The sequence below is a fragment of the Procambarus clarkii genome, chromosome 24 (genome assembly GCF_040958095.1).
Source record: "Procambarus clarkii isolate CNS0578487 chromosome 24, FALCON_Pclarkii_2.0, whole genome shotgun sequence".
Taxonomy (NCBI): domain Eukaryota; kingdom Metazoa; phylum Arthropoda; class Malacostraca; order Decapoda; family Cambaridae; genus Procambarus; species Procambarus clarkii.
In genome coordinates this window covers 18,763,378-18,775,715 of record NC_091173.1, presented here as the reverse complement: position 1 = coordinate 18,775,715, position 12,338 = coordinate 18,763,378, and positions in this window count along the sequence as shown.

Sequence of the window (12,338 nt, the reverse complement as noted above, 5' to 3'; positions counted from 1 at the left end):
CCCAACCCTTAACTTTCAAAGCATTATACGACAAAGAGTACCGGGAAGACGGGACACCACGAGCGTAGCTCTCATTCTGTTACTACACTTAGGTAATTACACACACACACACACACACACACACACACACACACACACACACACACACACACACACACACACACACACACACACACACTCACACTCACACTTACCAGAAAGTTGGAAGACAGCTAACGTGGTCCCAATATACAAAAAGGGTGACAGGCAAGAGGCACTGAATTACAGGCCAGTTTCCTTAACTTGTATACCATGCAAGGTGCTGGAGAAGATCGTGAGGAAAAGGCTCGTAGAGCATCTGGAGGGAAATAACTTTGTAACGCACCACCAACATGGGTTCAGAGATGGTAAATCGTGCCTCACAGGGTTAATAGAATTTTATGACCAGGCAACGAAAATTAGGCAGGAAAGAGAAGGGTGGGCCGACTGCATTTTCCTGGATTGCCAAAAAGCCTTCGACACAGTACCCCATAAAAGGCTGTTAAAAAAGTTGGAGCAACAGGCAGGAGTAAAAGGGAAGGTGCTCCAGTGGATAAGGGAGTACTTAAGCAACAGGAAACAGCGAGTAACGGTGAGGGGGAAGACATCAGAGTGGCGAGATGTCACCAGCGGAGTCCCACAGGGCTCAGTACTTGGACCCATCCTGTTTCTAATATATGTGAACGATCTTCCAGAGGGTATAGACTCATTCCTCTCGATGTTTGCTGATGATGCAAAAATTATGAGAAGAATCAAGACGGATGATGATAGACAGAGACTACAGGATGACCTGGATAAACTGGAGGAATGGTCTAGAAAATGGCTGCTGAAGTTCAACTCTGGAAAGTGTAAGGTGATGAAATTAGGCGAAGGGAGCAGGAGGCTGAACACAAGGTATCATCTGGGAGGGGAAATCCTGCAAGAATCAAATAGAGAGAAGGATCTGGGGGTTGATATCACACCGAACCTGTCCCCAGAGGCCCACATCAAAAGAATATCATCAGCGGCATATGCTAGACTGGCCAACATAAGAACTGCCTTCAGAAACTTGTGTAAGGAATCTTTCAGAACCCTGTATACCACTTATGTAAGACCAATCCTGGAGTATGCAGCTCCAGCCTGGAGTCCATACCTAGTTAAACACAAGACAAAGTTAGAGAAGATTCAGCGGTATGCCACCAGGCTCGTCCCGGAACTGAGAGGATTGAGCTACGAGGAAAGGCTAAAGGAGCTGAACCTCACATCCCTGGAAAACAGAAGAGTAAGGGGAGACATGATAATTACCTACAAAATTCTCAGGGGAATTGACAGGGTGGACAAAGACAAACTCTTCAGCACGGGTGGGACACGAACAAGGGGACACAGGTGGAAACTTAGTACCCAGATGAGCCACAGAGACGTTAGAAAGAATTTTTTCAGTGTCAGAGTAGTTAATAAATGGAATGCACTAGGAAGTGATGTGGTGGAGGCTGACTCCATACACAGTTTCAAATGTAGGTATGATAGAGCCCAGTAGGCTCAGGAATCTGTACACCAGTTGATTGACAGTTGAGAGGCGGGACCAAAGAGCCAAAGCTCAACCCCCGCAAGCACAATTAGGTGAGTACAATTAGGTGAGTACTCGTGAGGGGAGGTGTGTAAGAGTCATGGAACACTATGATAAATACCTAGATAACGATAACAGGCGTATACAGCAGGAGATAGCGATGATGGAGTGGGTTAAAAGGGGGAGGGAGAGAGAGAGAGAGAGAGAGAGAGAGAGAGAGAGAGAGAGAGAGAGAGAGAGAGAGAGAGAGAGAGAGAGAGAGAGAGAGAGAGAGAGGCACCCGTACACCCCCAGCACACTGGGGGTGTACAGGTCAGTAGGGGTAAAAAGGTATTATACAGAACAGAGCTCCTTCGCGTGTGTGGACCAATCACCGGAGGGGGATAAAACAGGCACTCAGAAGGCGAAAGGAAAAGTAATGTGTGCAGGTGAGCAAGACAGGGAGGGTAAGGTGGAAGGGGGGTAAGAAGGGAGAGAGGGAGTAGGAGGAAAGGAGAAAGAGTAACAGAGCACATGTAAAGACAGACACTGTGATACGATGTCTACACTAAGTTTGGTCTTAAGGGAAGGAAGCAGGATAGAAGAGTACAAGGCTCTCCGCCCACCCTCCACCCACTCCACTCTACACTACTGACTGTCTCAAAGAGACCGGGCGCATTTCAGACAGCACCACTGTCACGCGGGGAAATGCGACAGGAATATTTGACAGGGAAGTATGCATACAAACACAGCTGCATGTCTTCCCGTCCATTTATACCGGTTGGTAATAGAGTCGGCGGCCTCGCTTCTTGCAGGGTCGGAGTTCGATCTCCGATGGTACAAAGAGTTGAGTTACTGTTCCTTTAATGCTGCTGCTGCTACTATAACCGCCACGACTACAGTAACTGCAAGTTGATCCTCAGCAACAGCCTCTACGACACTACTACTTTTAAAGATTCTGTAGCACAGTGGTCTGCTTCATCAGTTCACAATCGAGGGACTCGAGTACAGCCCCCTGGACAGGACAGAAGAGGTGGGAACCCTCCCTTTCACCTGATGCCCCAATTCTCCTAGCAGTTAAATAGGCACACACAGGAGTTACGCGAATGATGTAGGTTGCATCCTTTAGAGGGTCAGTTAGAGGACCTAGTGGTAGTTGGTCTAGTTGGGGGGACCTCAATAGGCCTAAGAACGGGCAGGGAAGGTGTATGGCGGGGGGGGGGGATGGAGATTGCCTCCCTACCCGACCCCTCCCATTCCTCCCTCTTCCCCTCCCCCAGGGATCCCCCGTCCCCCCACCCCACCTTGCACGATCACTACCGACAGGGTTGATGCAATAATTACTACTTCTGCCAATTTCTTCTCGACCGTCTGCCACTTCTCAGCCTTGAATACGTCCGGAGGGATTATATGGTGTGTGTGTGTGTGTGTGTGTGTGTGTGTGTGTGTGTGTGTGTGTGTGTGTGTGTGTGTGTGTGTGTGTGTGTGTGTGTGTGTGTGTTTGTGTGTGTGTGTGTGTGTGTGTGTGTGCGTGCGTCCGTGTCCCCCCTACTCGGCGACACCCCAGAGAGGACCTGGACGACAAACACACACCTCCCAGATGGACACGTCGTCGACGCCCTGGATGGAGAGCGGGGGGGACTATTCTCTAAATCTTCGCGCCAACATACCAGCGTCCCGGGGCGTTGAAGCCGCCGCCCCGAGCCTGCTTGAAGGGTCGCATAGCTCCTGTCAAGAGTAGATGGAAGGGAAGCTGGATGTGGGGGGAGAGTAGGGATGCTGGAGGTGGGGATAAGGAGAGGGTAGGGATAGGTGGTGATGAAGGACGCGGCCATGAGGCAAGCGTGGACGCAACTCGACACCAAGCCACCTGAGGTGCCGTAGATGGAGGGACACTGAAGGACGCAACGAAACTCGAGAGGGAATAAGGAAACCAACATCATAAAAGTTGAGACAAATGTAGAAATATTGGAAGAGATAGAGAGGGAGTGGAAGAGGAGGAGACAGGTAGCGGGACTAGTTAGACGTGCTGAATATATATATATATATATATATATATATATATATATATATATATATATATATATATATATATATATATATATATATTATTGAATACTCATTTATATCTTAATCCACTCAATGTGAAGTAGGGTATATAATCCCAAGCCCAGGTCTTCTCTATATTCCTTGATAATGTGGTGAAACACGAAAACGTATATGTGTATATATATACACAAATTCATAAACACATATAACAATAGTATTTTTTTTGTGTGTGTATCACACAAGTCGTTCAAGAAGAGGCCGGCAGGAGGCTCTATACAAGGCAGTTCACATCTACGGTGAGTCAGTTACCAATCCTGCTCCACACCCACCCAACTGGGCGGCAACTTGACAGTCATGTGCTCCACACCCACCCAACTGGGCGGCAACTTGACAGTCATGTGCTCCACACCCACCCAACTGGGCGGCAACTTGACAGTCATGTGCTCCACACCCACCCAACTGGGCGGCAACTTGACAGTCATGTGCTCCACACCCACCCAACTGGGCGGCAACTTGACAGTCATGTGCAGGCTGCACCTACAGTCACCAAACGTCGGATACTTGGCTGAGATTCCTGGCATCACGAATGGTGTATTTAAACCTCTCTCTCGCACACCATTGATAAAGTTATCTCTGAATGCTGCGATGTTTTTGTTTTCATTATATTATAACGCAAAACATGCGAATAGTTCTGCTGACTGTGAATTCTAGTTACTCTATTTCTAGTTACGTAGTCGAGTCTACGTCAGCAAATGATGCAAACTCCTCAGAGGTACTTTTAGCTGAGGCTAAGACTAGCAGTGGTGCTCTCTAGAAGTCAACTGAGCTTACTGGATGATCCATAAACGTTACGACTCTTCCTGCACACTAGAATGATGATAACTGGCGAGACTTCCACTCTGCCTCAAGTCTAGTACCGAGGTTTTTGTTGCTGTTCCAGGAATATCAATGCCCTCAGGCTGCTCAAAGGTAATCCAAGATGAAAATCATGCAAGGGGTGGCGTTGATTCAACGTTGAATTCGTCTTATTCTTGGCAGCCACTGAGCTGTAGTCATCGGAAGGAGAGCGAGGCTGTGACCATGTCGCCTTGTGAGGAGCGTGGTGGTGGTGGTGTGTGCTGTCTGGAGACAGGTGTGATTCATGATGACAAGAGGAATGTTTCGGGTCTGTGCTCAGTCACTAAATGAAGCATGGGCATGGCTCACCCGTGGGCATGGCTCACCCGTGGGCATGGCTCATCCGTGGGCATGGCTCACCCGTGGGCATGGGTCACCCGCGGGCATGGGTCACCCGTGGGCGTGGCTCACCCGTGGGCATGGCTCACCCGCGGGCATGGGTCACCCGTGGGCATGGGTCACCCGTGGGCATGGGTCACCCGTGGGCATGGCTCACCCGCTGGCATGGCTCACCCGCGGGCATGGCTCACCCGCGGGCATGGCTCACCCGTGGGCATGGGTCACCCGTGGGCGTGGCTCACCCGTGGGCGTGGCTCACCCGCGGGCATGGGTCACCCGTATAACTTGGCAGTGTCAACTTTGTTAAGTTTTCAACGCTGTCAGCGAACGCGGAAATATCATCTTGGCCGCAATAGTAAGACCGTTTCGGGCGTGGTAGGTGGGTAGTGTGGGCGTGGTAGGTGGGTAGTGTGGGCGTGGTAGGTGGGTAGTGTGGGCGTGGTAGGTGGGTAGTGTGGGCGTGGTAGGTGGGTAGTGTGGGCGTGGTTTGGACCCGCTGTTGGAGGCGTGTGGGCAATCCGTGGGCGTGGTAGGGACGTAGCGTGGGCTTGCTATGAACGCAATGTGGGGCGCATGTAGGCGTTGAGTGGCTGTTGACGCAATGTGTGTGTGTGTGTGTGTGTGTGTGTGTGTGTGTGTGTGTGTGTGTGTGTGTGTGTGTGTGTGTGTGTGTGTGTGCGCGCGCGTGTGCACATAGCTAACAGAAGGCCAGGTGGGATCTCCACGTCAACACTTCGTTAAGAAGAGCAGGAGGAGGAGCCACGAAGGATAAAGTGTAGACGAGACACTTTGACCGCCGCCAGGATATGAATGACAATATAAACCTGCCCCCCCCCCCACACAGCACATCTTGACAGCCTCTTGTCAACATCAACATCCGTGGACTTGTCAAATGACTGTCCTCATCACTAACCAGCTGTTAATCTCAGGGTCAAATGACCATGCTAATAATCAACCAGCTTATCATCTTACGGTCAAATGACTGTCCTAACAACTAGCAGGGTAGTTACGCTTGACAGTTCGATTAACTGTCGTTTCTTTTGCCGATTTAATTAGTCAAATGAATGATCTATTCATTAATTATATTAATCAAATGTTCTAGTGAATGAAAATGAGCAGGTGAATGAATATGAGTAAAAGTGAGGCTAGCGAGACGGGGGGGGGGGGGGGGGAAAGTGAGCTATCCACGCAGTTAGACCTGATATAAATACGGGGCTTACCATAGCCCGTGCTGCTTTTGTTCCAAGTAGCAAATCTTAAACAACAACATAGACCTCATAGTTGGACACGGGGCAAGACGGGCAGACACGTGTGGCCACAGAGTGGAGGCACGGTGGGTGACACGGTGGGTGACACGGTGGGTGACACGGTGGGTGACACGGTGGGTGACACGGTGGGTGACACGGCATACACGACGGGGCTCAGATGAGGGACGACGCTTCTCCTCCGCTGCCATATTCAGAGCTCTTCACGGAGCTCCTTCGTCAAAGTTCAAGGCTGTCACTCAAAGGTTATTTCTGGTGGCTATTGTTCCCCGTCCCGTCCACACTTAACCTTTGATGGGGGTCTGATCCTGTGATGGAGAGGCTCGAAACTGGGGAACCGTTTAGTGCTACGTCTGAGAGAGAGAGAGAGAGAGACAGAGAGAGAGAGAGAGAGAGAGAGAGAGAGAGAGAGAGAGAGAGAGAGAGAGAGAGAAAGATGATAACTTTATATTCCCTGTCAATAAAATATATCTATGTCAATCACGTGGAAAAATACAAAATGATCAAATGACCCAAGTAGTTTTCCACTAACCACCGAAACAACCACCCCCCCCTACCACCCAAACAAACCCTCCCCCCTTCCCCCACCACCCAAACAATTCGGTTCGGGTAGGCTAGGTGGGTTGCCCAAGTTCCGACGCTTCTGATGAGGCCAAACCTCTGCACTTTTTACAAAGTGGCAATATAGTGGAGAAGGTTCCTACAGTTCCCTCACCTTATTTGCTGTACCATCACCAGGTTCTCGCCTACACCATCTTGGTGTAGAAAAACTGGCGGAGAGAGCTCTTATAAAATGTCAAAGATTTGCAGGCGTGGCTGTGTATTCTGCTAGAGATACAGCCAGGTGTGTGTGTGTGTGTGTGTGTGTGTGTGTGTGTGTGTGTGTGGGAGTTGTGAGTGTGTGTGTGTGTGAGTGTGTGTGTGTGTGTGTGTGTGTGTGTGTGTGTGTGTGTGTGTGTGTGTGTGTGCGTGTGTGTTGTGTGTGTGTATTTTACTATTTGTATCTGAAGAATCGAGCTGTTAGCTCTTGAACCCCGCCTTTCTAACCGTCGGTTGTCTAATGTACTGACTCCCGACCTATTGTCCTCAACTTTTTTATATCTACTACAAATATTTCTCTCAAACACACACACACACACACACACACACACACACACACACACACACACACACACACACACACACACACACACACACACACACACACTCACACACACACACACTCACAACTCCCACACACACACACACACACACACACACACACACACACACACACACACACACACACACACACACATGTAAGGTGATACATATTGGTGCCACGAGACCTGAAGGAGGTACACAATGAAGGGAACACTAAATCCTAGTAACAACAGATAGAGACCTAGAGACCGGGGATTACATACAACGCCGGTTCTAGCTCCGAAATCCCACGCCAAAAGGATTACCTCAGCAGCACACTCTACACCACCGAATGTCAGAACATCATTCAGAAGCCTAAAGAGGCATTCGGGTCATTATGTACACCACCTACGTGATACCAATTATAAATGATGCAGCGTCATCTTGGAGCAACCATCTCAAAAAGCACACAAAGTAAACTAGAGAGAGAAGATTGCAAAGCGGCTCGTTTCAGAACTACGAGGTGTGAAGAAAGAACGAAACAGCTGGATCCAGTGTCGATAAAAAATTGAGAAAAGAGGTTAGGGGGACATGATAGAGACTTATAAAATACTTGGGGGTGATTGAAAGTGTGGGGGAGATATTAGGTGTACAGAATTAATATCTATATAACAAGAGGTCGTGGATTGAAGCTTGATAACCCAAAGAGTCATAGAGATGTTATAGATAAAATGAACTAAATGAACAATTGGTTGAAGCGAACTCTTTTTCATGATTTAAAAAGTAGATATGATAGAAAAATATATCAGGAGTCATTGCAACAGCAGAGCAGCGGCTGGAACAGCGGGATCCAAAAAGCGAAACTCGATCTTGAAGGCACAAATAGGTGAGCACACACACTGCGAGGATACACACACACACACACACACACACACACACTCGTACTCATGTCCATGTACTCACTGGACTCGTACCATAACCAGCAGTCTACTCCAGTCTACACAATCGACTTGAGAATGGTCCAGGACGGACCTAAACGTCGTCGTCCCTTCACCTTCTAGTGTGTGTGGTCTGGTCAACAGTCTACTCCAGTCTTGAGGACCAACAATAACAGTCAACAGGAACAACGGGAGAGGAAGGAGTACAGTCCCTTCCTGGAAGCTGGCGTAAAAGCCAAAGAAGGACTGGTAACTGTACATCAGTCAGCCAAACACAGTCACCCCCTCAGACGTCGCCCACTCAAGTCCACATTGAGGTAAAAATAATATATCCACTCGTCCTTAAAAAAACCCAATTTACTATAATTGTACCAACATTCCCTATTAGGCAATAAACTTCTGCGATTTTACGAAACCTCTTATTTTTTCCCGCCTCCGATTTATATTAAAATAAACACAGAAATTAGTGTGTAAATTATCTTTAAATAGACAGGAGATTATAATCGACATATTTATCACATGGTTTTTTTTTGTTATGGTCAGCTACCCATTGCATTAGCAAATATAATGGCGCCAATTATCTTGAATATAGTGCAGGTACGGTGGCTCTTTGGCTCGTGTCTGTCTGTTCCTTTGTTGCTTTATCTCATTGGTCAGTTTACAGGTGATTCTGACCAATCCTGACGAGCGGCCTTCAGGGTTACACCCCCCTTGGGGGATGGGAGGAGGGGGGGGGGGGGCTTACGGCGACTTGTAGGGTCGTCGTTCAAGACGTGTGTTTTTATAAGGTAAGTTACCCTTACTTTATACTGTTGTGGAGGGTCGTTTCTGAAGGTACCTCACCTTATATCGTTGTGGGGGGGGGGGGGGGTCGTTCCTGAAGGTACCTTACCTTATACTGTTGTGGGGGGGGGGGTCGTCCCTGAATGTACCTTACCTTATATCGTTGTGGAGGGTCGTCCCTGAAGGTACCTTACCTTATATCGTTGTGGAAGGTCGTCCCTGAATGTACCTTACCTTATATTATATCGTTGTGGAGGGTCGTCCCTGAAGGTACCTTACCTTATACTGTTGTGGGGGGGGGGGGGGTCGTCCCTGAATGTACCTTACCTTATATCGTTGTGGAGGGGGGGGGGGGTCGTCCTTGAAGGTACCTTACCTTATACTGTTGTGGGGGGGGGTCGTCCCTGAAGGTACCTTACCTTATATGGTTGTGGAGGGTCGTCTTAAATAAGACCACCAAGTAGACGTCATGGTTTTGTAGCACAGTCTGTAAGATCACCTGACACGAGTCTTGCCGATCTGAAGCAAGTAAATTCAGTTTCTGAGATGACATTTGTGTAGCGCGATTCTGGTGGGAGTCCCAGCACTGATGTCCCAGCACTGCAAAAGGGTCCCAGTATTGCCAAAGGGGTCCCAGCACTGCCAGAGGGTCCCAGCACTGCTAAAGGGAGTTTACTTCACCATTTCAGACCAACGTCACGAAATCTGCGTAAAATGGGGGTGGAGGGTAGGGGAAGGTTCCCGTAAATTCCCGTAGGAATTCCCGAAAATTGGGATGCATTCCTGGTTCACCCAGGAATGCATCCCAGTTTACGGTTATCTTAGATCAATTACCGGGTGGACGCGATATATATATATATATATATATATATATATATATATATATATATATATATATATATATATATATATATATATATATATATATATATTATTTACGCATATATGTACAGTAAATATATTAAATGAGGATTGTACCCAATAATATTCAGTCATAATCTGTCATAATGAAATACAAAATTGGATGCTCCGATAACTCATTTGCATAAAAACAATTATTTCAGGCAGCTTCCGAGTTTTACCTGACTGTGCCACGGGGGGTTTCCAGCTACAGGGGAATTTCAAGATGGCCGTCAAGGCTAGCACCCTGGAAACACAAACCGTAACTGCTTCTATTTTCCGCTTGTTACAACTTGTAATAAAGTTGTTACATCTTCGCTTAACGTGTTTATGACGTATTAGAACATTGTTACAACTTGCTGTATTGGTTGTTATAACTGGTTAGGTGTTAAAACTTGTTCGAACGTTGTGCCAACGTCGTAGTTTCGGTGTGTGTTTGGCGGGCAGGGTCCTGTAACGCGGATTAGTCTTATAATAATAATAATAATAATAATAATAATAATAATAATAATAATAATAATAATAATAATAATAAAGGTAACGCCTGTGGTGCGTCGTCCGGTACTTTAGTGCTATAATGTCAATGTAAGAGTAATTCAACGGTTTTTGGCTTCCATAACCTTGTATCTATTTCTGACCTTAAATCTATTCTCCTGACCTTAAATGTATTCCTGACCTTAAATCTATTCTCCTGACCTTAAATTTATATCTAACCTTAAATCTATTCTCCTGACCTTAAATCTATTCTCCTGACCTTAAATTTATTTCTAACCTTAAATCTATTCTCCTGACCTTAAATGTATTCCTGACCTTAAATCTATTCTCCTGACCTTAAATTTATATCTAACCTTAAATCTATTCTCCTGACCTTAAATTTATTTCTAACCTTAAATCTATTCTCCTGACCTTAAATGTATTTCTGACCTTAAATCTATTCTCCTGACCTTAAATGTATTCCTGACCTTAAATCTATTCTCCTGACCTTAAATTTATTTCAAACCTTAAATCTATTCTCCTGACCTTAAATCTATTCCTGACCTTAAATCTATTCTCCTGACCTTAAATCTACTTCTGTACGGTTTATCACTCGATGTATTTTTTTCTTTTGTGGGATCAGCTGTTTTCTGTATATAGCGAAAAAAGTGATTCTGGTTAGATATTTTTTTTTTAAATTTCAGAAAGATTTTTTCTGTTATGGAGCTGTAAAGAAATGTTATTATGTAATTGTTTATAATAAATACCTTCTCTAACAGGCATGAAAGATGAACAGTTTAAGCCTATCGTGTATGAATACACTCTGGCTGCCTGTCCCCAGACACAACGAATTATTAATAATTAATTATTATCATTTAAAAACAAAACTGAGAGAAGGGAACGATGAATGGAATAGTGTAAACACGACAAAAATATGATCGTCGTCCCATTAAGGTTTTGCTACCTAACTTAGCTAGTTATGTATCGCTAGTTTCGTGTCCCTTCATTTTCTATCATAGTCTCTCCTGCTATCCCTTCCAGTTAGTATATATATTCAGTTATACTAGGTTATCACTTTCTCCTAAAAATCATTGCCTTGCACCCCCCCCCTGTGTCGATTGCTCGAGTGTGTGTGTGAGAAATTAAGGGTCTAACTGGGCTGTTGTGGAGGCAGTTGGTGCTGGCGGGGGACAAGTGGGAAGGTAACATTTTCTTGGGGAAACTTTACTAAAAGTTCGGTACGAGACTAAAGGCGGGTTACATAATGCTTGTTGCGGGCGACTTCAATCATCGACTGGGAATAGACCGTGAGAGTAGAGTGACGGCATGAAACACGAAAGCGCCGTTTATGCCTTTATTCTACAGCATATAAATGGCTTTAGAGTGATAGGTTTATGCAGTGGAAAAGTGTGAATAATAAACATTCACACACACACACACACACACACACACACACACACACACACACACACACACACACACACACATACACACACATACACACACACACACACACACATACACACACACACACACACACATACACACACACACACACACACACACAGAAATCAAGAATCTGTACACCGTTGATTGACAGTTGAGAGGCGGAACCAAAGAACCAGAGCTCAACCCCCCCCCCGCAAGCACAACTAGGTGAGTACACACACACACGAGGTACCTCTAGAGAGGAGACTGCCAAATATGAGATAACACAAGTGGAAGTAAACAAACAACAAGTATTACAAGACGAAACGAAACCTATTGGGCAGCCAACGTATCACCGAGGGTGTCTAAAAGAAGCGACACAGACCCTCAGCATACCTCTAGCATTAATCTTCAACGAGTCAACGACAAAAAGGACAATTATCCAGCTGTTGGCAGCAGGCAAATAAGGTACAAATTTGACAAGTATAAAGACACTTAACTACAGACCTGCATCACTGACCAGCATCCCTTGCAAAATACTCGAGAGAATAATGAGGATAAGAAATGTGTTACAACGGGCTCACCATAGCCCGTGCTACT